At 40.2% G+C, this 26,263-nt stretch overlaps 1 protein-coding gene across 6 annotated transcripts in view; it reads left to right on the forward strand.

The window, feature by feature from the left end:
• ZBTB20 (zinc finger and BTB domain containing 20) overlaps positions 1 to 26,263 on the forward strand; it is a 445,196-nt gene that overhangs the window by 307,729 nt on the left and 111,204 nt on the right. For all 6 annotated transcript variants that reach the window (XM_030955850.1, XM_030955680.1, XM_030955758.1 and 3 more), the window contains one exon: positions 21,180 to 21,235. The gene's annotated coding sequence lies outside the window, so the exon portion shown is untranslated. The remainder of the gene's footprint in view (positions 1 to 21,179; positions 21,236 to 26,263) is intronic.

Consider the following 26,263-nt stretch of genomic DNA (forward strand, 5'->3'; position numbering starts at 1 on the left):
GCAAACAAGATTTCTTTAAGCTCCCTTTAGAGCCCTTCTTTTCTCAGGATTTCCTTTTCCAAAGGATTCCTGGTTCTCAGAAATATTAACAGAAGTTGCACAAAAGCTCATTCGAATAACAACATTAATGCTAAGGCTCAGATATTGACTGTGTTAGGGCTGATGGCACTTGGGTCTTCTACCCTCTTTGAATTGTGTTGCAGGGATCCAGGTCTTTTCCTTGTGACAGACACATACTATCATTTTAAAACAACAGTTAATTTTACAACTGAATTTATTCCCTAATGCCAAGGAAAAACTGAGACAGAAAACAACTAAATTATACAATGGTGTGGGTATCAAAGCAGAGAATGAAATCCCACATTTAATGATGGCTTCTTGAAACCCAAGGCAAAGCTGACTGATGGGACCAGGTTTTCTGAGGATAGCTCCAGACTCTTCATCTGTTTTCTGTCCGTTTCACCTTTGAGTACTTACAGCTTAAATTCAGGAAGTTCAGTTTAGCTAAGTATCCAAAAAGGTAGGAATTACTTTGAATATTTATATTTTTGAAAATGGACTATAGGTTATTTAAGAACTGTGTTGAACAGGATATTTTTTTGTCCCTTAGCATCATAGGTCTAGCAAAATGCATTGTATGTCTAAACAAAGTATTTTCAAAAGTTCATTATATGTTTTTAGTAATAATTAGCTCAGGAATTCCATCAGCATTTGTAAACTTTGAAGAAGATTCAGAGTGCAAATATGCAAGATTTCCAAGAAGAAAATGCCTGTTGCCTTTGTTGTTCCCTCCCAAACTGGCATGGTTAAAGGATTAGTTACTCAGCAGTGTTCTGGGTAAAAGAACAGGCTGGTTTGCATTTTTTTGTAAGGCAGTTCACCCCTCTCCATGACAGAAAAGGACAGTTGTATTTATATGAACAAGAGCTGCAAATCAGAATTGGAATAGTTGCTGGCACTGGCTCTTAATCATTCCTGGGAGCTGGGATCAGGTATGGCTTGCATTTGTACCGTAACTCTGAAAGGCCCCAGAGCACTTTCCAAAAACTGAACAATGCCGGTGTCCATTTTCTGTGGGTTCAGCTAGAGCAGGCTGCAGCCCACTGCTCAAACATCTGTTGAAGGAATGGGCCCATTAAAAGAACACAGCGTTGCTGTGGTGTGGTGGTGCATTTTAATTGTCTCCTACTATACTTTGTCACGCTTTTTCAGCCCTGTGGAAAACCAAGTTCTCCTCCAACTGGTCAGAAGTGTTCACACAAACTTAGTTGCCCTGGGATTCACTATGCGTCACCCTGATTTCAGAGAAAACTGCCCAAGTGTTCTTGTTTCTTAGCAGTTTGTTTTAAACAGGTCTTGCATAATCTCGGTTTTCTCTAGGGTGCAGGAATGTGGGGAGTTTGGGGTTTGGCAGGTCGTTGGCAGGATGGAGGGCTTAAAAGATCTTATCTTTCTGCTGTTTCTCATCACTGATCTATCAGGCCAGTGGTGCCAGGTAGGTGGGGCAGGCTAACAGCTCTGGAGTAGTCATTGACGACAGGACTGGTGAAACTTTGTGATAATTCTGCAAAGCTTCACTAGTCCCTAGACCATCCTTCCTTCTCTACTTCTTTTTAAGGAGATGGTTGTAAGTAAAGGCTTGCACATTCTATTGCAAGCCATCATGTTTTCAGAAGCATTTACAGATTTGAGTCACAGCTTTCCCATATCTGGCAGTAAATACTGATATGAGAAAGGAAAAGATATCACTCCCTTGATCAGATTTTTTTCTCTTTTTCTTTTTTTTATTTTTACATTACCCCAGCTGGAAATTACTCATTTTCCTAACACAGCCTTGGTTTTCTACCTAGAAAAACATTTCTACACATGCAGAAAAGATGAGGGAGATGTAGTTTTGGCTTATTGTTATTATTTCATTTATTAAACAAAAGTGTAAATTCTTTTTTTTTACTAAATTTGGAAGATCTGAATATGCATGATGCTTTCCATATCATTATGATAAGGTGCTGAGCACTCACAACGTTCTTGGAAGCTGGTAAAAACCAAAAGCATTAGGACCTTCTAAAATCAGTCATCTAAGACCTTTTAAACAAAAGTCATCCTCTATTCACACAACATGGAAAATTTCATACAACTATACAACTGGAAGTGTTAACTAAGGTGTATTTCAGTCTCTTGTGTTGCTGATATTTTGTTGCATAGTGCAGGTCAAATGTCCATCTTCTTTTGCTATTGAAAAATCCCAGAGGCGCTTAATCTGAAGCACAGTGTTTATAGGTTAGGGAAGTAAATAAGGGAGTTTATAGGTTAGGGAAGTTTCCCGCTGTGGAAGACCACGAGAATGGGTTGATTTAGCATGGGTATTTTGTTTCACTGCCACTTGCCATAGGGGTTCCAAGTCTGTTTTAAAGGTTTGGTCAGGATCAGTGGCCAGACATACCTGGTACAACTCCTCCCTTTGGGGATGATGATGAAGGCGTATCACAGGGTCATTAAGGTTGGAAAAGACCTCCAAGATCATCAATTCCAACCATAATATCACTTGGTAATTCCTAGATTAAAGCTATGGGCACAAAGCAATACCGAAACTCCGATTAGACTTTCCTCAGTCTGAGCTGGCAGCTGCTTACTGTTGGGACCTTCCAAGAAACTCTTGATCCAGCCTTTTCTTTTGGAAAAATGAGACTGAAACCACCATGTCCTTTGCATGCACTTGGCAGCAAGTGGTGGTGGTTCTGTGCCATTGGGAGAGAAAGGCTCCCTGGAACCCAGATCTTCAGTGCTTCACATGAAGGGACCTCAATCCAAACCAGGAATCTAAAGAAGAGTACTGCATGGGCCTGTATAAACAGTCTGCAAATCCCATTGTAATGAGACATTGCTGAGGTGATTTCTGAGCTCCTTTGTCCCAGTCAGGTGAATTCTCCCTAGGTCACACCCATGCTCTTCATGGAAGGCAGTGGAGTAGAGAATGCACCACTGATAGTGTGTTTCGTAGGCCTTGTGGTTGCAGAAGTGTGACTAGAAGAAACATCTGCAGATGTCTTGGTTGTACAGGAGTTAAAAGAGAGAGTGATTTAGACCACCAAATGTGGATATTTTATTGTGGCCCTATTGTAACTTATCATATATTTTATATCTTCTAGTGACTGCACAATCCTGGGACTTGCCTTCTGGCTATGATTTATTTTTCCTGTTAAGTCATTGTTCATCATTATGACCTGAGATTATTTTTCTGTGTAAATTTAACAGAGAAGCATTCTTGAACTTGAACACATTTTTAATTTTTAAAAAGCAGCAGAACTCCCTTTGCTCTCCTATGATTATGATACTAAGCAATTATAACTCTTTACCCTTTGGTCTTCACAGCATTTCTGTCAGATTAGTACAGAGAGAGGCTTAAATCAGGACACTGCCCCTGAACCCCCTCACGAGCTGTGAGCTTTGAAGGGGTTTTTAAGCCTGGATCCAGACGCAATCTTGTCTGAACACCAGAAAGCAAGCGCAGGAACGTGTCAGGGAAGCAAGGCTGTGCAGTCATCGATGCAGATGTAATTTTGTTGTTATTGCTGAAATCCTAAAGGAACAAAATTTAGTTGGGGAATCTGTTGAAGGGGAAAGAAAGATGCCTGCTAGTAGTTGACCTTGGCAGATGTCAGATTAAGGAATGCAAACGACCCTCAGGAAGACTTGGAAGGTCACTTGGGCAGTCCAAGAGAACGTAAGCAGGCCTTCCTGGCCACCCAAAATTTGGCATGAACAGAGAGGCAGGTGCACCTCTGAGTAGATCAGAGGGTGTTCACTTGGCCTTTGGAGAATTTCAAATGGACAGGTACAAGGCAGGTCTCACATCTCAATTCTTCACAGAGGGAAGGTCACAGAAGTTGTGTAAGTGTTGCTGCATGGGGTTGGAGTATCAGGATAGTTTTGCCTTTTCAGTTGCTACACAAGAGGCTGAGTAATGCTTTCTCTTACCATTTGTATTTTCTTATACTTGCCTAGAAGAATGTAATTATAGTCTCTTCATTAAAGCAAAACCTGGTATTTCTTAGGTAAAAAGAACTATCCAAAAGATGGATTAGTTATACAAGTATTTAATTGTCATTCACATTTTTCTGTTCATATTACTTAACGGTGTTTTGCTTACCACTCAGTTCATCTCTGTCCTGGTTTACAGTCTATATTTTTCTGCCAACCCCAAAAGCTCACTAACCTTTGCTACTTCTTGTTTGACCTCTTTGTGGAATTGTATTTTACTTTTCACTCACTCACCTCTTTCCCTTCTCTCTCCCTTTACTCTCTACATGTAAGTTCATAATTTTTATTATGGTTGAGGAAGCCCGTTTGTGTTTGTCCCAAATGTTGTGATCTACTGAAAGGGGGCAGGGGGAGAAACTAAATTGGAGTGAGTCATCATTCTTGGCTCCTTGGAAGCTGGAACCAGCTTCAAAGGGAGTCTCAACTTGGGGGCAGTTGCACAGATGAATCCCAAACCTTTTTACGTCCTTCTCTTTCTTTCCTCCTCCTGTCTCCTCATGTAGTCCGAACAGATTTGGCAGTTTCAGTTAAGCACGTCTGTGCAGATTTTTAAAATCCATTACATAAGTTTGTTAGTTTAAGACTCTCTTCTTCGACATATGAGCCTAAAATGGCTTTGATTTAAAAATGGAACTTGGCAGGGAATTTGTTCATATGGTAAGATATGTTTTTTTCTTAGTTTGGTTTCATTTATAATATGTTTTAATCATTTTTGGTGTTTTCAAAACAAATGGTGAAATATGGGGGTTTTTTTCTATTTCTGGCTACCCTCCTCTGAAAGGCCTTACTTCTCTCTGTGTGTTTAATTTGGTGCTTGAAAAAGCCTTTTTAGACAGAGGCTGCAAAATGTAGACATGCCTGTGAGGAGGGAAAATTCAGACATGGATCGTGCTGACCGGAACTGTGAATCTCACAGATCTTCTCTAATAGCAAGCAGAAGGGTCGCTAAGTGGGTCTCAGAGTATGTACACATATAGAAATATTTGTAAGAAAATAAGTGGAATACAAGGAAAAGAAAGGAGGGAAACCAGGTGGGACAACGCCGTTTCTATATTCTTGATCAGTGCATCATGATTATCTGAGCAATTATAATTCTAAGGAAATTTTTTCACAGTCTGAGGTGCAGCAAAGCAGATTGCCACCAAGCAAAATTCTTTCTTCTAGTTCCTAGAACAGGGGGGATCTGCACTCCCTGGATGCCCCAAATATCCTGAATTTTCTGTATTTTCTTGCAGAAGTTTTTCTTTGTGATCTTCTTAGTACATACAGTAACCCATAGAAGAGACTTTTGCCCTTTAGCAGGTGATTCAGACCATGCATCCTGTTAAAATCTGTACAATAGAATCAGGTCCTAATTTTTCAAGTGATCTTGTCTTTGTGTGTACAGATCTCAACTTTGCTAGGGATGGGAAAGCAGGATACAAGTTAAAGTTGTGTTCAGTCTTGGAACCTCAGAGCTAATGGTTTTGAAAGAAATGCAAGGCTGACCATCTGGTCTGCCTGTTGCACCTAGCTATGTAGGAAACCCCGGCTTGTGTTTATGCCCAGACTGGCTGAAACAAAATACACGTTGCTTTTGCAAAGGACGACAGCAGAGAACAGCATCATCAACCCAAAGAGCAGCCCCTTTTTTGAAATTGGACAGGCCCTGGGAAAAAAAATCTCCTCTAGCCATCCTCTGTGGGAAACCCAGATGCCATTGCTGACAATTTAGGATGAGAGAGAGGTAAACTCTGCATGACTAAAGCAAAGGATGGGAGGATCCACTACAGAAAACTGTGGTAAAGGGGAGAAGTTTGTAACTACACTTCATCCTAGTTAAGACTGATGTATGATGTAGAGGGAAGAATCTTTCAGGCTCGGAGATGGGCTTTAGAAGACCAGCCAGAAAAAAGCACACACAAAAATAAGAAAGCAGAAGGCGTGGGTGGTTATGGGGATTAGTACTGACATATGGAGCCTATCAGCTTGAAGTTACATGTTTAAATCTGACCCAGGTCAATCATGCCCCAAAGTCATTACTGTCGAGCAGCTGTTGGGTGGCCTCTGTGAAATGACTTAGGGGTTTGAGCCCAGTTTCTAGTGGCAGGTGTCCACATTACACAAACCCATCTGTATTAATTGCCTCCCTATATCTGGGAATCTCACCAGAAAGACTAAGTACTAAGGGTTCATCATAGAGACTGAGCTATCCTGTTTTATCCTGGGTGGCCCTTCAAGGAAGGGGCTGAAGAACTTTGGAAAAGTATCACAGGAGAAGACAGCAGATTCCTTTCTCTGTTGTTCAAGTCGGACCACCAATTTTCCAACCCCTAGGACCTGCAGATTTCACTGGTGCTGCGTTTACTCTTGAAGTCAGCAGAAAGTATTTCATAACTGGCTGCTTGCACGATGTTGAATATACATCATTTGGTTTCTACTTTCGGATCATAATAATATAAACAGGAAAACTACATTTTGAATTCATTAAGTTCTTCCTCCGCTGTTTATAAAAGATAAAAACTTCTCGCTCCTTTTTTTTTCCTAAGGATTGATTGGTGTCATGTACGTATTCGTTCACTTCTGTTTATGCAAGATAATAAGAGTATTAACATGGAGGTGGAATAATGGTGTTTATAGTTCCATCACCACTGTTTATATAAGATAAAAACAGTTTAAAAACCAAAAAAAGGAAAAATAGTGAGAGAACATTTGCTGTTACATACATATATTATTTTTTCCCACTTCTATTTGTAAAGAATTTAAAAGAAAAAAAAAGTGCTGCAAGTTGAAGAGGAGTTGCTTCTGTTTATAATATTTCTGTGCTGTTTACCTAAGATAAATTAATTTAGAGTTGATGTAATGAGCAGCCTGGAAGAAGAGAATTGGGGTGAAAGAGGACCTGGTGGGGTTAAGTCTGATACTCTTAGTACCTTGTAATCCTTTCCTTTATTAAGAAACATGAAAGATGCATACTGAATCTTTCTGGTGGGAATACGATACCACTGGTGAGGCTGGGGACACACGGCGCTGTCACGGCAGCCGGTGCAGCCACTACCAGAGGGCTTAGAGGCTTCCTCTGGCAGGAGAGCTCTCAGAACAGAAAGGATACTACAATAGCCTGAAAAGATCTCATGAACGTTAAACCCCTTGGTATCATTGTCCATGGACTTAGTCCAATAATTGTGTGCCTGTATGACTCTGTTTTGTTCTGCAGCTTTGAAGTCTAATCCTAATTCCTTCAGGGAGAAAGGCTTGTAAAATGTCTGCATTTCAGAGACAGGGAAATTCTACCTTTGATGCAAGCCCTATTGTCAGTCCCGCTCAGTCCTTTTGAGTCACCCCTGCTCCTACCCTGTGCACGGGTGTATTGACACATGAGGGAAGCTGCCAGATGTGCATATTTCCTTGGGATGAGACTGATGCTCTGGTTCACAGTGTCAACCAGAAGGGCCTCTTATACCTAATAAAAGAACAACTGTGTGGACATTAATGCATGCGCAGGCCAAAAGTCCGGGAGTATTTGCTTACTTTTCCAAATGAGTTTGCTCCAGATCCAGTCACAGTCTTTGTGTGTTTGCTGTGGCCAAACATCCAAGCAGGCAGGCTTGAAAAATCAGGTGTTCCTACGCTTTCAGGTAGGGAACTATCAGCAGCTCAGTTTCACCCTGTAAGTGGTAAGTGCTGTGAGAGATGGCTTTTTGCACATGCTTCTCACCCCCCTTGTGCAGGTAAAGGAATCAGCCCAGGAGTTGGCTTGACCTTCTCCAAGTGGTGATGGACTAGCTTAAAGAAAAATAGTGAGAAAAAATCTAACTGCATCCTTAACTAGGAAGCTTTAGAGTATCAGTAAATCTAGACTTGCATCAAAAGTGCTTTTTGTCTTCTAAAAGAAGTCACCATCTTCTATAATTTCATAGTAGCGTTTTTTTTCCTCTCTAGTCCTGTGTGTACCTAACTCACAATGATGTCTTCATCTCTTCTTCCCAATTCTTACTTCAGCCCAATGAATGTCTTTACAAGGCAGACCATTTAAACACATGCATAAGTCCAATTCTGTTAAAAGGATTCTGAAGTAAAGGTTGAATTTTAATTATATCCCTGAATCCCATTTCATTCACACATTTGAATTTAAGCATAAGCTTGAATACATGGTTTGAGGGCTCAAGGTTTAACATTAATGCTGTCAGGATGCAAAACAGTGCTGTACATCAGTTGTGTCATGTGGTGCATTGCACCGCTCGACGCCACCTATGCACCCCTAACCCAAATGTCAAGTACTTGAAGCAGATTGTGTGTGCTTAGTGAGCAGCATTGCCCAAGGTAGATAAAAAATAGGTTTTATTTGAAAAAAATTGCAATCTACAGGTGGATCTTCCAAAGACAGATAAGGGTATGAACTTGCCTTCAGGTAAATGAATCCTTGAAAATTTCTCTCTTCTAATTGCCAGCCCTTACTTCCCTTAGTGCTGACATAGATGCAAAGAGAAAGGATAGATCTGTCAGCAAGCTGAGAAAGAGTTTAAAGGAACTTCAATCAGAAAGTTTTGTTTTTCAGATGAATATATATTGTCATGGGTACAAAATGACATTTCCTGAAGTGAAGGCCATTCTCATCCCTATCCAGAGCATTCCAACATACAGTAATGTGTGTCTTCATTATGGTGTTCCTGTGTCTAAAAACGGCTCAGAAATTTCACTTTTCAGAGTTGTATAATCAAGTTGCTCCACCTTGCTATTAGGCATGAATGGCAGTCAGTGCTCCAGGGAAGCCTGAAATTGAAAGAGCAGCAGGTGGGGAGCAGTGGGTCAGGATGGGTATGCATTTAGGAGAGCTGTGTGGGGAGTCCAGAAGTAGAATAGCAGGAAGTGCTGTAAATTGGATTGAACACGTTGCTAGTGGACAGGGTGAAAGATTATACAGCATTTGTCTGTGTGACCGTAATGAGCTTTTTTCCCATAAAAGATGTGGGGAGAAAGTACTGTGTATGAATAGGGTCCCTTTAAGAAGCACTTTTAAAAGAGCTCATTTTCGATTCCAATCATGTATATGCCCCAGCAAGACTGTAGCCAGATGCTTGTAGATCTGAGGAAAACAGCCCAACCCTTTTCTTATCATCTACCGGAGATGACAGACTTTAAAACTCAATGGCACTTTCGATAACTTCTAACAAGAACTGGGACTTGCCTGGCTCCATTTGTCTGGTCAAGGCTCTATTTCTGCAATTTATCCCATGGAGATTTTCAGCAGAACCTTACACTTAGTGTCTAAATTAATGATATTCCTTCCTTTTTGCCATGACAAAAACCACTCTGCACTATATACATTATGCTAAAGTTTTTGTCATGGACACAATCTGTAAAAGCTTTTTCAGTTTCATCATTTTGACAAGCTGATTCCATTAAACCCTTCCCAGTGATCATGTTTGTGTGGTGCACATGGGAGAGATTGTTTGCTCACATGGTTTTCCCTTCTTTGAAGCTAGGAAACAGTGATCATCTCTCAGGTTACATGTTGTCTTTTTCCTGTCCCCAGGAAAACATATTTTGAGGGAACACAGTGTAGCTCTCTTAGTAAATGAGTCTTCTCTGTGGTCTAGTCCTTGACTTTTCTTTAGGGCTCTTTTAGGATAGAGACATGGTCTTAGCTTTGAAAGTGTGTAGGTTGGTCTGTCAATATGTTTGCATTAAAAAGCTCTGAACACATGAAACATTTCTCAGTATTTTTTGCCATTCTACTTGCACTGTAATGGAAATAGTTGAGTGCTTTGAATAACAAAACTCTCTAGTTTTTCTCAAATGGTTTACTCAAAATCCTCCAGTGAAGGTCACCACATTCTCGGGATACCTCTGCTGGATACCTTGCACTACTGGAGGTTTTAAAGGAGTCCAGACAAACACTGGTAGTTCTGATCCTGCCATACTGGCAAGTGCTAGATGCTGGTTATTAAAACTGGAGCTGATAAATGATAAAGCTGATAATGAAAGAAAAGGATGCTTTATTTTAAAATGCATTCTCTCACAGCTTACTTTCTAAGTGAGTTTTTTTAATATCAGTTTTTTGCAATAGAGTTTTTTTAATATCAGTTTTTTGGCAATAAGGAAATTTAAAATTTTGTGGCTAAAGCAGAGAGGAGCCTGGAGGGGAATAAGATCCCACAAAACCTGTGTTTGTCTTCAAGGAATGGTTTTTTATCTGCCTTGGATAAAAATGAACATGGTGTAGAGCTACTTTTTATTTCACACTCAGTAAAGCCAGTAGGATGTTTTATGCCAGCCTCAGTGATGGGCACAACCACCAGACTTTCTGGGATAATTGTCAGCGCAGAATAGCATTGCCTACAGCCTGCTTTAGCATAAACCCAAAATCTATCTCAGTAAGCTTTCAAGGGCATTGAAGCTTCTCAGATTCATTAGTTCATAATTTTAAGTGCTTTTTGTTTGTTTCTTTGTTTGTTTGTTTTCCAACTGCTAATAATTTCACCTTCCTACCTTGTCCAGTGCATTTCCACAGATACTCATATTTCTCAAGCTGACAGATTTCTGATCCCCCCAGACTGAATAGCTGTGTATCTCAGCTTCCCGTCATACATGGACTTTATCTCCCTCATTTAAAATAGCAAAAGCACTGTCTACATGAACAGACCATTATCCTGGTTAGGTTGTTAAAGTTACTGTAATGCTGACTTTATTTTCTTGTAACAGTTCTGAACAAAATGTTTCCTTTGGAAGGTCTCAGACCTCTATCCTCCCAACTCCTAATCACAGTAATATCCGACCTCAAGGAGTCATTAGTGAAGACTCAAACAATATCCTGTAACAAGTCAGCTATGGAGAAATTGGCATAGTTTATCTCTCTGATTCATGTTCATGTGAAAATAATGGGTTGCAAAATAAAGGTAGCATTGCTTTCATGCTATACAGTGTCCATTGGATCCCAGTCTTTCCTCCCCTGACACATCTCCCAAACTAACTCTGAGTACAACTCTGCAGTCACTTATGAGACAGGGTCTGTCAACAGAAGTGACGTGTTCTTAGACTGCAAAGCCATTTCATTGTGCTCCTTCTCAAACTGGCTCACCTATAAACCTCTGTGTGGTTATGGTAAGCTGTTGCATTTTTCAATAACTGGGAAAATGGTATAATGATTATATTTAAATACAACCCTCAAAGAGGGCTTTACTTTCTGGACCAAATGGATGCAGTGAACTGTGTCAACTGAGTGTAGATGAGTTCTTGAAGTTGTTTGGTTTTGGTTTCATCCTTGTGAAATGGACACTTAGCTTTGCAGAAAACCTGATAAGTGGCACAAACTCTGTCTCACCACTAAGAGACTTTGTAAAATCTTGGTGTCTGCTGTTTGATTTGGGCTTCAGCAATCAAAGGGGTTTTCTTCACAGAAAGGAGCATGCATGTGGATTTTCAGGTTTCTGTGAGGATTTTTCTTCTCATTTGATGTGATACAGGTTCTAAACTGGGCACCAAAGATGTGAGTTCATTCCCTGTTCTGCCTTAGTATTGATCAGCTTCAAGATCAGTTTAGCTTTTCTTCCTTCCTTTTTTCATTCCATAAATTGGGAATAAGGAGAATTACGCCCATAAAGCAAAAGGTGATGCTCAGCTCGTAGGGACGTTTTTCAGGTTTTTTTACAAATAAAGCTCCTGAAATTATCTATATTGAACTCCACAACTTTAGGTCACATTGGTTGCTCTCTGGATGAACCGTATCTATATGGATAAACTGTGCTGTGTTAGGGAAAACTGGGAAGCTTGGAAAATCTGAGAAAAAATTCAGTCTTTCATGAAACATATTCCACAATTCGTTATAAATATTGTTTCTACTTGTTGACTGGGTCAGCAAATGAAATTACCAGGCTGAGATAGCCCAAGATGTTCGGGAGAGGAAGTTCAGGACTGGAATAAGAGTATCACTCCTAAGCTAAGTCCTACTAGAGAAGGTGCTAGGTACTTGCAGTGTGACTTCTTTTATATTATGTTTTACTTTTCCCTTCAGTTATATCTTGCAATATTTTGATTAAATCCACAGCCCTGTCTCATCCTCTATCTATATTATCAAATGGATACTCCAGTTAAGATAGAAGAGTTGGTGAAAAATTCCATCTAAACTTCTCTGCTGTTGCACAACTCCAACTCCCTGCAGCATCACCTTGGTGGTGAGGGTCAGGGAGGGAGGCAAATCAAGGTTAAACTGATATAACCAGGATTCAAGAGGGGAGGTGGTTTGAATATATTGGCAGTAAAACTTAGAATTAGGAACCGGTTCCCATAAAACAACATCATGTTTGGTGATAAGAGGGATCAGATTCTGTGGTAAGAGACTACATTCTTGACACTTCAGCCACTCATCTCCATATAAAAGAGCAATGAAAAGTATGGTTGCCCTGAAACTCAGTTTTCAGGGCACACATCACAGAAGTAAGAGCATGCTACAGAATATGTTGTTCTCATACCAAATATGAAATGGAGAATATTTTTCCCAGAAGCCATTTTAGTGGAGCTCCATAAGGTAGTTTAGATTTATTAGAACAGACATAAAGTGAGAACGGGTGAAAGATAAATTCCAATGTATTAATTATGGCCTTGTAGGAAAAAACAGTAGGTTCTTCTGGAAAACTCAGAAGAAACACATACTTAACCTGTCTTTGTCAATGCTGAGGTCTTAACACTGCTCACAGAGGTACAGCTGCATGACCCTGGTGACTTCAGTGTGTCTCCAGGTGTTTAAAGGCAAGTGAAATCTTTCTGTAACGCTTTTAGTCTTCTTCCAAGTGTTGTGTACTCTCCCAAGAGCACAGGTCATGTTCTAAGCAGTAAAAATTTTTAAACATTGAGTACATGTCATATGCTCTCTTATCTTTCAAGGATTTGCTGCTCTTGTCCATGGTTAGATATTCCATATATCTTGTCAGGTTAAGGTATTCCTACAGGTCTTCATAGAGTCAGCTTGTGATTTCTTTAGGGATAGGCAGTCAAGAAAACATCCTGACAATTTCTTTAAATTATTGTGGCAATGGATCTGACATGCTCACACTTTTCCATAATGATATTGCTGCCACTTTGCTTCTGATTTAACATCCTCATAGTCAAATCCTAAAACACACAGCTCTCAGCAAAGAGAGCAAGCTGGATTTTTGAAGTCCAGTGTAACTCCAGCCTAGGGCTTGCCAGAACTCTGCTGATACCCTTTGTGGCCTACCAGCCATGGATGATGCAGACCCCCAAATCCCTGCACAGCTCTCCAGTCCCCTTGCAGCTCAGGCTTTGCAGCGTTCCCAGTCCAACTTAGCACTCCAGCCCAACCTGTTCTCCAGATACGGCAGTACTCATACACTCAGCCAGTGCCCTTTAGTTCTGCTCTGCAGTGCCATCAGGGGAAAATGATATGTCAGAGTACTTATGTCCCAAATTGAATGTTAGTCAGATGTTAAAATGAAAGAAATATTATGGAGAGTCAGCACGTCTCACTGTGGAAATAAATTACATACAGTGGAGTGTCATGCCTCTTGGGACCACATATGATCCAAAGACACCATTTAGAGAAGTGATCACAACACCACTGGGTTTATCAGTTCATGATAAAGGAACATTAATACCCAGAAAGCAAATAATAATTAGCAATAGGAAGCTCCCAACCAGTAACTTAAACTTATTTTTCAGGGTCACTTCCTCACATTAGTAGCCTATTTGTATGTATCACTAGATTTTATAGCAATTATCTCCTTATTAATAGCAACTTCACTAATTGCTATTATTAATAAATATGCATTTAGTTCCTAGTACCTTGCTTTCTCAGTTTAACATTTTGGTTACTCAAGTGTCATCTGCCTAAATAATTTAGTATTATTTGATTGTATTTTCTTATGCTGTGCAGTCCAGTTTTGGAACTGCAGAATTCAGGACAGGTTCTTGAGAGGGTGCAGGGAATGGGGACCATGCACTAGGACTGCAAACCTCCAAGCAGGGAAGCAAAGATGCTTCATTGCTTATCCACCTTGCAGTAAGGAGAGCATGAATTGATGTGGCTATGGTGTAACACAACAGATCCAACTTGTGAGCTGCCACTTCAACCACACTCCCTCAGAACAGAAAATTCACCTACAGGTATGATCAGAGCCAAGACATAATTTTGAAGGTCTGATCCTGAAAGGCAGCCAGAACCTTTAGGTATATATCCTTGTATAGTTCAGTAGATATGTTTTCTGTTTTCTTTTGTTTAAGGTTTCAAAGCTGAATTCTAAGTGCCAAGAGAAACCAACACAAAATATTTTATAAAATGAAAATGCCCGAATTGCTTCTGGACCACAAAGAGAACTCATCTGGTCAACAGCTGACTTATTTTTTCTCTATTTGCAAGAGTGAACAGGGAGCAGGCTGTATGCTGGGTGGGAACAACCCAGTCTCAATGCAACCATTATTTTTCCAGTGCCATCTTTGCTCCTTCATGGTCTCTTGATGGGAGCACACACAGCCACACAGTGATGGAGAAGGGGATCAGGAGCCTGGGAAGGATTACAGACAGGAGCAGGCAGCAGCTGCCACCGGAGCTGTGAAGCTGGCCGACCGCACGGCCCCCTTGGGCAGTCAGAAAGGGGCATTGGGAGTGATTTTGGCAGAGGCCATCCCTTCCCAGGTATTCTGTTCCCAGAGTTAGGCCCCTAGCAGTGACCTCCTTGTCCAGGGTGGTGGTGGGCAGCAGGAGCAGGGCAGTGCTGTGGCTCTGGGAGGAGATGCTGAGCAGCCTCATTCTGCCAGCGGGCTGAGCTGGAGGGAGCTGCACTGGCCAAGCACCTGCCAACAGAATGCCCTGGTCTCACTCATTGTAACAAATCCCTCAAAGAGGTAGTCAGTGGTTAGAGTTACAGAAAGATAAAAGAAGTGGCCTGGAACTATTCCAGGCCACCTTTTAAGTCAAGATGCATGTTCAAAATGCTACATTTACATTATAAAACAAGAATATATTTAACCTTCCTTCTTCCTCACCTTTTTGCTAGCTTTGACCTCACCCTGAGCCCCTTAAAGCAACTGCTGCTGAAGCTGCAACGTGCTGTTGCTTCCAGAGAACTCTCCTGCTCTTCTTTTAAAGATGTTTTCCTCTGAGGTGCTTTGTATAGAGGGTTTTCTTGACTGAAGTTCTTCTTAGGGAGCAAGAGACCTCCAATGGATGTTAATTAGAGTTCAGTTTGCAGATGCAAGAGATTGCTGTTCTTATTTCATCTGTCTCATTGTTTTCACTGAGAACAGCTGTTAGGACTTATTTTGGGCTGAGTTACCTGTGGAATGAGTCAGCTTGATGTCTTTTTTAATTAGCTTACATATACATGAAAGTCCAAATTTTGGTTGGATTAATTTCTTTTGTCTTATCAAAACATATTATCCAGCATTCCTGCCAGGCAGAGTGTGCTGAAAAATCTATTCCATAAAGATTTTTTGTTTGTGTTTTCTAGTTGTGGGTCTGTGGAGTTTTCTGGTTTATGAAAGCATTTTTGTGTGTGTGCATTTGTAATGCTCATTTAAAGTCTGTTTTTCCCAGTACGTATTTGTTAATGTGGAAAAGACAAGGCTAAAATTATAGACATTCTTAATTATAAAAGAAAATTTTAAAGTCTCCTTTTACTACCCTTAATAGCCCAAATTTAACAATGATTTTAAATACACTACTGACATTAAATGCACTAGTGAAAGAAAATGTAAGTTGGAGCTGTGTCATAATTCCTTTACAACATTCTATCTTCAAATTTGAAAGAGGAAACAGGAGAAGAAACCTTTTCTATTATCTTTGGTGGACTATAGCTTCTGAACAAACTGTCTTTGGAAAATGAGTGATGGAAATATTATCAATAAATTTTGATTCAAAATTGTTGTCAAGTCATCACTGCATTCTTCACAGAACCACAGTGTGGCTGTTTATTTAATTTAAAAAAGCATATGCAGCAGTAGTTGAGTAGATTTTTTTTTCCAGTTCTTTCATGATGCATAATGAAAATACATATATGTGTGGCAATGCATACAGACATGTTCATTCTAATGTGCATAGAAAAACTTCTTGTCCTTTCCTAAAGATCATTTTATTTTGATTCTCCAGTATTGCAGACCGAGGGTTTATACATGGCCATATAACTGGCTCTCAAGCTGTGTTTGCAGCGTCCTCTCCCATATGAGCTTTCTCCTTCCCTGCCATAAGCTGTCAGATGTAAAACCATCTCCTCAGTTCAAACCTTTCCAAGCACTAGCTCCACTGGGTGATGTTCATTTCCTGTCTTCTTAAACAGGGTGGCCAGCCCTTCTCCTCAGGAGTCTTGTGTGAGTGAAGGAGTCCATGAGGACAAGGGCTGGGCTGTGGAGCTTCCTCTTCTGGTGGGCACACAGAGATGAAGATGCAGAGCCACAAAAGGAATGTGCCCTGTTAGCCCTCTGCAAAGACTTGCTTGATTTCAAAAGGAGCAGGACTGGGCCTGTGCATGGGTCAGGATCTGCTGAACTGCTTTTTCTTGGTGTGCCTTTTGGACCACGTCTGTGGTGTGACACAGTGCTGGTGTCATTATCAGTCCCCAGGCAGACACCAATGTGCACTGAAGCCTGTTAATACAGGTCACTGAAATTCCAGATATTTTGACTGCTACAGAAGGTGGTCACTTCAAGTAGCATGAGCACAGAGACAAAAAAACAAGGGGGAACTTGAGGGTCATTTTCCTCTCTACATTGCCATGTTGCTTCTCCTGATGTGGCCCCTTACCTGGCGTGTGACATTAGTGGCTAAGGTGTTGTCATATTTCTGGTATGCTAACATAACATTTGACTGCCTTCCTCTGCATTCTTGTAATTAACTCCTAATATTAAAGCAGTTTCTATCTCTAGATTCCTCAGCAAGCTGATTGAAAGGCGATTTAATTGCACAGCATTGCCAAGAAACATGTTAGGTGATTGCTGGCTGTAGTAACAAGTAATGTGAAGGTAATAGAAGGTATCACAGGGACTAAGATTTTGCTGGCCATTAGCAGAGGTGACTTCAAAAAGCAGATGATAATTAGTATAGATTTCACTGAGCCAAGTTTCCATCTGTTGCTAGTCACTGGATTTTGAGCTGCTCTCCTATTAAATATTTGCATGTATGTTCCTGGATTCTCGGTGGAAAGGACACTTAGGGGGAAAGGGTATAAATCAACAAATAACTGTGTAACCTGCAGAAATATAAATCTATGTAGATTAATCCATGGTTCCTAAACTGCGTACTAGATTGTAATTCAATCAAAGGGTTGGGGTCGTGTGACGTTTATGAACATTTATGGATGGTATAAGCTCTCAGATTAAATGTCAAACCTGGTATTCAGTTTAGAATCATGTATTATTGTTATTCATTAATATATAAAAACAACAATTATATCCACTAAAATCCTCAATTTAATTTTGCAGTAATCTGTCTCTGCTGTGTCAGAGATGTAGTGCAGTCTCTTTGCCCCCTCAGATAATTTAAAGGGCTCCACTGAATTTCAGCCCAGTCTGCTCTTTCCCCCCAGCATGGCACTGGCTCTGTTTGGCCCCCTCTGAACTGAGGAATTCTCTAGTAAATTATTTTCTTTCTTTTCCACTGAGATTAAATTTTAGTTTTCATACTGAGCAGGTGTAGTGCACCCAGAAGGGGAGGAGAGGCAAAACTCTGGATCTTAGATCCAGTTTACTGAGTATATTACACATGATAAAGCTGTACCCCTCGCTGGCTCTGTATCAGTAAAGGGTGAAAATGCTTTGAGGCAAAACAGTCATTTTAGGATTATCTGAATTTGTTGTCAGTTCTTCTTCTTCCCAGTCTGGGGCTAAAGGACTAACATTCCTCACCTTGGTGTGCTGCATTGCATCAGAGAGATCCTAAATCACTTCGCAAAAATGGAGCAGAATCGCTGTCCCAATTTACTGCTAAGAAGGCACTTGAAGCAGGTTAACTCAAGCCACTTAATGAATAAAGTGTAAGAGGCAACTGAATGCCAATTGCAGAAATTACTTTGGCACCTAAGATGTTAGTGTTGTTGAAAGGAAGCAATGCTTAAGCTAACAAAGGTAATATATTTCATCACAGTTTACAGCCAAAATTTTACTGACTTTCAGTGGACTTCCAACATGACTGCCTCAGTCACTTTTGAAAATTGAGGTTAGCATCATAAATCTATTGTCTGCTTATATAATGTAACTCATACCACTGGTTTTCACCATCTTAACTTCCCATAAACAGAAATTCTTCAGTGTTTAGGAACCTTATTCTCATTAAGCTCGGAGGTACTAGATTCCTAAATAGCCTTAACGTGTAGACCTTGCTTGTCTCCTGATCTTTGTGATTTAAATGGAATTTATTCATATAGCAAAGAAAGAGAAAAGGAGAAAAATCTGACCACAGTGAAGCAAGGACAGGTTTAAGATTAGCCCTTGGCTGTTCTGTTCAATGGCCGAAACATCTTCCAAGTAATAATGATTAATTAACACTAGGAATTCAATATTAAAAAAGATCTGTGGATTCCATTTGTCCATTCCACCAAACAGAGCCATAGTGGGTTGAAAACAAGAGACATAAATAGAGACAGGTAACTATTCTGTTTATAACATAGAGACATGGGAAAAAATGGTCTGCTTTCTTCAACTTCACTTTCTTATGTTGTTATATAATATATGTCTTGAAGAAATCTACTGTGTTAATCTAATGTAATTAGGTTAAATGTCTCTAGTGACCAGCAGTGCCATATGATAAGAAGGTTCACCCCAGCATTTTAATGGTTCAGATTCTGCTCATGGTTTCAATTAAGTCAGCATAATTGCACAAGGCAGTGAGAACAGGATTTGGCCCATTTCTCTCCCACATACATGTTCTGCAGTTATCTAACCTGGAATGAATCATAGACACATCTTGTTTTTCCAGTTCTTTACAGGGAAAATTTTGTTTTCATATATTTTCTTTTGAACAAAACTGATAATCAAGTGTCCAAACCAGTTGCAATCATTTTTAAAAGTACAGTGTTTCAGTTCTAGTGATTTTGCCGGATTCTGATGTGCAGCTTCTTATTGTGCTTGTCCATGATTACCCTAGAGTTTTAATTAGGCAGGACAATCTTGTTCATTCCTTTGAGCAAATTTGTTGGTAATGTTTGTGTAAGTCATTACTCAGCACCTCCATAATCTCAGGCCATAATTTGTAGAATTCTTTGGCATCCATGTTGTCAAAATTGCATGATGCTTTCCCTTAAGAGACCTTGTTTTATGTTGCTTATAACAGAGCCAAACTCTAACCTCAGCCTAAAATTTTCCATTCTGTGTTTTTTATTCTCCATACTGGATGCCTCCCACTTTTTTTTTCCTTTTTTTTTTCAACTCTGGGACTCTAAGGCACATTCTTTGGCTCAGGCCTCTTGTCTCAGGTTCTTCCCTGGTTTGTAGCTCACTGTCCCATCTGCCCAAAACTCTGAAAGAAATACTTCCCAACTACCAGCCCCTAACAGTGCTTCACTATCATCTACTACAGATGAGTCCATAGGCTTCCATGGTTAAGTCTTCAGGAGAAGTGCAAGAGGAAAATAAGGGGTATGTGCTTAGGAAAGGAGATTTTTCTCCACCAGGAGAACTTCCCTGTTACAGTTCATCAGAATGATAGATTCTTGAAAGCAAGATAGTGACCTTCTCTTCATCAGCTTGATCTTGCCCTTCCTTTCATTTTATGTCATTTCAGCTTTTCTGTCTGTGCAGAATCCATCCTGCCTTCTGTCTCATGCAAATCTTCCTTACATGTGGGAGCAGTCTGCTCCTTTAAAGAGAAACTTGCTGTTAAAAGGGCCTCTCTGGGTGGCCTGTCCAAAAGATGCTATAGGCATCTTGTTTCCTGCCCTGCAGTTTTTAGGATTGTCTCTGCTCTTTGCTGTATTTTCTTCGCCTCCCTTGCAAACCAAGCACTGGATTTGTACACATGCTTTCTCTCACACTCTTCTCTACCAGGACCATAATTCCCACAAATTGTAGCTACAACTCTGAACAGATTTTCTGCCTGCCTTCCCTCTCTCTCTCTCCTGTGAAAGCTCCTCACTTTCCCTTCACTCTCTTAACTCAGGTTTATATCTCTCTGAGTTTTTCAATTTGCTTTAGGGAAAGAGTTTTTTTTTCTTTTAATAGGGGGGGGGGGGGGGGGGTGGGGGGTTTTTTTTTTTTTTCTGTTTCCCACTGTCCTGGTCGTTTTCCACTGTGCTCCTGGTCCCCTGATAACAATCTTCTGGAGAGCACTGTCTGGCCTGACTACCCACATTTTTTTCAGCTTGGCAAAGGGAAGGGGAGACAGGACTGATTTGTAGCTTTGAACATTTGGGGAGCATCTGCCTTTGTTTTCTGTGTCCAACAGGAGTGTGTCTTCTTGTTACAATTCAGAGCATCAGGCTTTGATTAATTTTGTTTATTGCTTCATCCCAGGTTATTATGTTTTGGAAATAAATATGGAAATAAATATGTTGGCAGTAAAGCTTAGATACTCCACAGAGTAGACCTGTAGTCTACCAGAAGTTTGCAAACCTTTAGCCATTCCAGTTTCATGCACTCGTTTTTTTCTTAGGGGTCTCAGGGTAACAGATCAATCAAGTCCAAGATACTGTGTTGACAGAAGGAACTAAGACAACACAATTTTTCTGTGCAGCTATCAGCTGTAATGTAAGCATTCTCAGCCCTAATAATAAGTCTAACCCCTCTTCTGTGAAGGTCAGGATCAAGAAGGCGAGTTCTGTTTCAGAGTCCTGTATCATCTGGCATGACTGCTAAGAAGGATGCCTTTCAAATCTGGCAGTGTTTTTGTGATAAGAGCATTTGTCCATAGGAGCCACAAGCCTATTTCACGGAGACTGTTGAACAGCCACCAGAGGATATTTAGTCTCTGCTGGCCTGGAATTATCCCAGGACTGAAAAGCTCCTCAGCCATTACCAGTTTTCTCAGCTACATGGCTCTGGGGTCAGGTAGTTTCAAAACTTCCAAGATCTATGTTTGTGAATTTAAATTTTTTTTTCCTGTCCTGTGGGAATTGCCACCATCTGTAAATCTCCTTGATCCCTGTTTTCTATTGTTACATTGGTATCATTTAGTGTGTTTATTAACAATTTGATTTCCTTTTTTCTTTCTCTCTTCTCAGATCACTCACAATCAGTTTGTGGCCTTTCTCTGGAGGAACCTTTCCTTGTCTCTTGTGTAAGTATTTATAACATTTTATACTTTTCATTGATATATGTTGTGCCTTTTCTTGAAGTTCCATCAAAGTCAGCGCGGGACCTCTGTTGCTTCCCATAGTCACAGGACTCAATACTGAATTTTTATTTCAATGCAGTCCAAGATTTTAATGCAGTGTCACCTTATGGGACTCAGATTTTAGTTCAGTGACATTGTGTGATTGATTTATCTGGAATTTATATGTGCATTTTGGATGACAATATGGAAGATTTCTGTTTGTGTGTGGGGATATACATGTTCTGATGGACATTATGCTGTTGTGTTCTAGTTCAGAATGAAATATTAAGTATTCCATGCTGTGCAAGTGCAAAACAAATACTGAGAACAGTCAACTAGCATTGCAACCTGTCCATGATGAAGTTTGACCCTGTGGTGAGGGACGCTTCCTTATGCAGTCTTGGCTGCTCTCTGAACTGCTCTTCTTATCTGAGTAGATTAAATGTGCTGTATTCTTATTGACATCCAACAGTATCAGGATTAAAGATCTATCAGCGATTTCTTGGCAAAGTGTTATGCAGGATTCTTTTCTCACCTAGTCACATTCACTTGAGGTTGGCTGCTGCTCTGTAGGTTGGTGATTTGCTGACCTTTCTAACTGAAGAAAATACTATGTTTATCCAGATAATTGTGTTTTCAAGACCCAGAACAGGAAGAATTAATTTTTTCATGGTTTAAGTTTTGTTTTTTTCCTTTTTGGGGGCAATAAAGGATGGAGCCTTTGGGAGTGTTTGTTTGTTATCATTTGAGTTTTAATTTTGTTAGGTTCTGACACACGATGGTTTTGCGCATTTGGAACAAAACCTCACATTTTTCTGGGATTCCTTCATACATATTGGCAGTGAAATCTAGTGCTTTTGAAACAGTGACTCTTCTTGTTGAAATATAAGGGGAAATATAGCACTACCACTTCATAATATTTACTATAGTTAAGTAAAGACAGACCAAAGTTTTCCAAGTGTCCACCAGCATTTTAAGCCACTGTTTTGGGATGTCCAAGCTGAAGCTATTTAGTGAATGCCAAAAATAATGAAGACTTTTAAATTTAGGTTTAGAACTCCACGTCCAAATATACCTGGACTTTGTGTTACTTCAGATCTCTACTTTGCAATTTAAATTCATGTCTCCTACCTGTTCAGAGAGAAAAGTAGATGACTGTTAAAATGCTGCCTGGAATTAAAAAAACCAGCGCAGTAAGAGAAATTGCTCTTTCATATTGGGGGAGGGGGGGATTAAACCTGCAAATCTGTAAATTTATGGTCAAGTTGTGTTTTGATTGTTGGGATTTCTTTAAAGAGATGTGAATGTGCAAATGGACATTCATAATTTTTTCAAGGTGCTGGCTGAAACCACGAAAGAGCTTTCTTTTCCCAATACTAGACCTAAAATATGTGGCTTTAACATTTAAAGTTGACCCACTACTTTTGCATTGCAGAAGGAAATGGCATGCTGCCTTCTCCCCCACCCTGTGGACAAAAAGAGGAGATTTGTTGCAGTGTCTGCAAAAGGTGGTATGACAGTGCCAGCTCCCAAGGAGACGTATTTGAGTTGACCTATCATGCCTACGGTGTCCCCATATTTCTTTCCCTTCTCCTTTGCCTTTCATTATAAGGTGTCCCAAATCTGTAATTTACAACATGCTGCTCCAGGTTTGCTCTGATATATTTGCTACAAATAAGTAGGAGCCTATGCGTGTCCATAGCTGCCCGTGGCGGTGTCAGGCCTGCGAGATGAGGGGAGCAGAGGCGCCCACAGAATGCAACGCGGCTTATGTCTAATGTGACATTTATTTGACTCAGAAAGGCAATTGATTAAAGGCCCATCGGACCTTTGCCATCATGCATTATGTATTTATCCAGCAGGGGCAGTTTATAACGGCCCCTGACAAATCCTATTACTTTTGTTGCAGTACTTCATAATATCAATAAAAAGCATTAATGATACTCAGGAACGGGAAGCGTTAACACAGCTTGTGTTAACACTTCCCACAGCAGTGGCAAAACCAGTTATGTCTGTGGCAGACACCACGTGCCTTCAACATTTGCACAATGGCACCAGTTTAACATGGTTCTAACTCTGCCGGGCAAGGCAGTTAGGTGGAAGCAGCAAGCTGGCTTCACGATAAGTAGGCATGTGGAAACCTGGAGCTGAAATCCCTCTTTGACGGTGCTTTGCTGTGTGACCATGCATTTGTTGTTTCCTGTCTGGCTGCCTTTGTTTCTTGACATGTAGGATTAGAATCACGTGCTCTCTTGCTTCTTTAGGTCTGGCTTATTCCACAGCCAAGAAGGGCTTCTTGGTGCTCTCCTATTCCTAAATTAGCAACCTCCAAAGGAGCCTTACTATACCTCAGGCATGTCTTTTCCTGTACTGGCCTTCTCCTTTCTCTCTGGAAGGCAGATCCTTCAGGCCATTGATAGTCTGGGTTCTTTTTGGTAGCAGAAATAGTGTAAATGGGATGTTTTTACATTAGAAGCTGTTAATGGTACCTGACAAGCATGTTCCTGATCTAAAGTGATTTGTTCTGCCCTCTCTCTCAGTGTCCAGCACTGGGCTCTCTTTTCATATCCCTTCCCACAACTTGCTGCTGATTCAGTATTCATCCTTCTCCCAGATGTTACATACACATCCGCCTAATTATATGGCATCAGGGTTTTGGAGGTGGAAGGATTTCATAGATCTCCCCTCCAAACTCTATTCCCAATTGAGAGGAATACAGTTGATCTCTACTCCCCTTGAATGTCCTCAGGACTTCGAGAGACACAGGTATATTCTTTGTCAAAATCATTCTTTTCATGGAAAAAGTCTTCCAACCAGCCTGTAGCAGTATGGACATTACTGAGGTGCTTTACAGGAGGAGATTCAGCTACAGAGGATAAATAGTGACAGCAGGACACTTCTTTAACTTGCAGAGCACTACCTGTTCAGATGGAACCCATACAAAATTGAAAAGTTACCTGCTGTTAGCGTTGGTAAATGCAAATCAGAAGTGTACCAAAGTCATCCAGATACAAGGAAGTTGCAGGACGTGTTAACATAATTCTATGGATATCTGTCCATCTTGTTTAAATAAATTTCTGATGTAACTAGGTTGTACTGAGCTCCAGCATCATTCCTATCAGAGTGAGCACTGATTCTAATTCTTGTTACTTGACATCCTGGTTTAAAAAAGGAAAAAAAAAAAAAAAAGGAAAAAGAAAAGAAGGGAAAAAGTTCAAAAAAGTGCAATTTATTCCCCAGCTTCATGAAGACGTATTTGGTCAAGTAATGATGACCTAAGGGAAGCTGAGAGGCATCTTACTGATCTCATCATAGTTATGAGAACCATCCATCATATGGTCAGTGATTTGTATGTCAAAAGACACCCAGCAGTATTCCAGCCTGCCAGTAGCCGGTTTCTGAGAATCCTTATTGACTTTATCAGACGTGATGATGCCCAAATAGTCTTTGATATCTATGTATATGTCCCTGCTTTGGTACTTGTTCACCACCAAACTGTCATCTGTTACCACTCTGGACCCTTATCATCAAATAGCAGCTAATTAGCCCCCTCTGAATCCCATTATCTGGTTCTGTGCTTAGTATTGCTTTGCAGATGAGGAACAACAGTGATTGCTACATCAGGAACAGGGAGGAGGCATCTTTTTCTGTTCTCAGGTTTCTTAAGAAGCTCTCCCTTACTTGAGAAGAGGATAATAACCTCCAGGTCAAGCTTATTCATGAATCAGAAATGAACATTTGCAATATGCCAAAAAAGTCTACATGCAATAAACCTTATGTTTACAACAGCTTTCAAGAGTTAGCATTTTTCAAGAATTATCATAATTAATGTAATAAATAGACATGTAAATTATCCAGAAGAATCAGTTGATCTGCTTCTGAAAATAAGGAGGTTTAGGAAGGGAATGGTCACCTAAACAGCAGTCTGACACAAGAAAGGAATATTTTTTCCCCAGCTATTACATGTCTCCTGAAGGGAAGGGAATGTTCCAAAAAAGAAAACAACATGGGCAGAGGCAAATGCGAGAAATGGTGAAACAGCCTCAAAATGGCAGCAGAGCTGAAATTATACTCTGGTGTATTTATAGAAATGTAACTGTACAACCAAGACTACACCTTGGGATGAATGTCCCTGAGCAGTGCCACAATTTTTTTTTACTCTTTATCTGAAGATGTAGCCATCAAATAAGCTTAAGCAATAGATGTGCATGGGAAAAGACCCTCATTATTTAAAACAAATCTGTCAAAGCTCACAGGTTTGTTTTAAAACATCTATCATAAAAATAGACCAAATGTCCAGAAAACTCAAGATGTAGCCAGATTTACAAAAAGAGGCAGAATTTGGTCTCAGTTTTTCATTCAAGCATTAATTTAAGTGTTGGCATTCAAATTGTTTAGCAAGTAATAAAGACTGCACATAGCTGTGAAGTTGATGTGTGGATTACAGTAGAGGCATGTGTGCAACCTGCCTTCTAATTGCAATACCTACAATATATCCACTGGTGCTGGATGAGATTGAACTCAAGATTGGACAGCATGACAGCTGAAAATGTCACACCTTTCTGCCATTATGCATACTAGCAATCTCTTTGTTCTGAGTTATTTTTCATTTACTTAGAGTGATATAATGCATTGAGTGTTAACTCGTTTGAATTACACAGTACAGCAGGAAAAATAATGGACTTTAAGTAGATAGTTGTAGGAGCATAATATTTTTGGTTTAACCAAAAAAAAGGAGACAGAGAGGAAATGGAGTTGTTCAATGCACTTTTACCCCACACTGGCATAATTTAATATATTTGGATGGAAAAGACCACCTTTCTGAAGCAGTAGCAGCATTTCCTACAGCAGTTTGAATGTCAACCATCAAAATATTAAGACAACCAGTTTGTTAGGTCAAAGTCACTGTGCAAAATGGAAACAACTACAGAGCGAGGCAGAGCTTCTCAGAGTTTGCTTTGTAGTTATGGTAAATTATCTTCCAGCTTTGGC

The sequence above is a fragment of the Camarhynchus parvulus genome, chromosome 1, assembly GCF_901933205.1.
Source record: "Camarhynchus parvulus chromosome 1, STF_HiC, whole genome shotgun sequence".
In the NCBI taxonomy this organism is placed as follows: Eukaryota; Metazoa; Chordata; class Aves; order Passeriformes; family Thraupidae; genus Camarhynchus; species Camarhynchus parvulus.